The following is a 1,039-nucleotide window of genomic DNA, read 5'->3' on the forward strand; positions in this document are numbered from 1 at the left end:
AAGAAGATTGTTGGTCTGCCAACAAGCGATCTCCAATGAATTGACCCCTTTGAGAACACTATGTATTGGAGGCCCCTCTATGAGCAGCGAGAGTTTTGCGATCTATTCAGCGTGTCAGATGGGAAACCATGTGTGCCATGAAGTCAATGGGGCGCAGAGATGGTGGGACAAATCTCAAATTTACTGGTCTCGTGGCCTAATGGATAAGGCTTTGGTCTTCGGAACCAAAGACTGTGGGTTCGAGTCTCATCGAGATCGTCTCCACGCCGGGAAGCGCCCATATACGGATGCCACTGGCCGTACAGATGTCGATATTGATTGTATACCCTTGTGACTCGTCGGGATACATGCTGAGGCTAAGGGTACAAGAAGATTGTTGGTCTGCCAACGAACGATCTCCAATGAATTGACCTCATTTAGAACACTATGTAATGGGGGCCCCTCTATGAGGAGCAAGAGTTTTGTGATCTATTCAGCGTGTCGGATGCGAACTCATGTGTGCCGTTAAGTCAGTGTTGCGCATAGTGACGAGATAGTGGGATAAATCTCAAACTCGTTGGTCTCGTGGCCTAATGGATAAGGCGTTGGTCTTCGGAACCAAAGATTGTGGGTTCGAGTCCCACCGAGATCGTCTTCAAACCGAAAAGTGCCCATATACGGATGCCACTGGCCGTACAGATGTCGATGTTGCTTGTACACCCTTGTGACTCATCGGAATACATGCTGAAGCTAACGGTACAAGAAGATCGTTGGTCTGCCAACAAGCGATCTCCAATGAATTGACCCCTTTGAGAACACTATGTATTGGAGGCCCCTCTATGAGGAGCGAGAGTTTTGCGATCTATTCAGCGTGTCAGATGGGAAACCATGTGTGCCATGAAGTCAATGGGGCGCAGAGATGGTGGGACAAGTCTCAAATTCGCTGGTCTCGTGGCTTAATGGATAAGGCGTTGGTCTTCGGAACCAAAGATTATGGGTTCGAGTCGCATCGAGATCGTCTCACGCCGGGAAGCGCCATATACGGATGCCACTGGCCGTA

The 1,039-nt window shown here is 49.4% G+C and overlaps 3 non-coding genes across 3 annotated transcripts; all 3 read left to right on the top strand.

Annotated features, from left to right (window-relative positions):
• The first annotated feature begins 185 nt into the window (after positions 1-185).
• Pmar_PMAR009294 lies at positions 186-258 on the top strand. Its single transcript has one exon. It is a non-coding gene; the product is annotated as a tRNA-Arg (tRNA).
• Positions 259-558: 300 nt separating this feature from the next.
• Positions 559-631, top strand: Pmar_PMAR009295. Its single transcript has one exon. It is a non-coding gene; the product is annotated as a tRNA-Arg (tRNA).
• Positions 632-924: 293 nt separating this feature from the next.
• On the top strand, positions 925-997 carry Pmar_PMAR009296. The gene has a single exon. It is a non-coding gene; the product is annotated as a tRNA-Arg (tRNA).
• The last annotated feature ends 42 nt before the right edge of the window (positions 998-1,039 follow it).

The sequence above is a fragment of the Perkinsus marinus genome (assembly GCF_000006405.1).
Source record: "Perkinsus marinus ATCC 50983 genomic scaffold scf_1104296976260, whole genome shotgun sequence".
In the NCBI taxonomy this organism is placed as follows: domain Eukaryota; phylum Perkinsozoa; order Perkinsida; family Perkinsidae; genus Perkinsus; species Perkinsus marinus.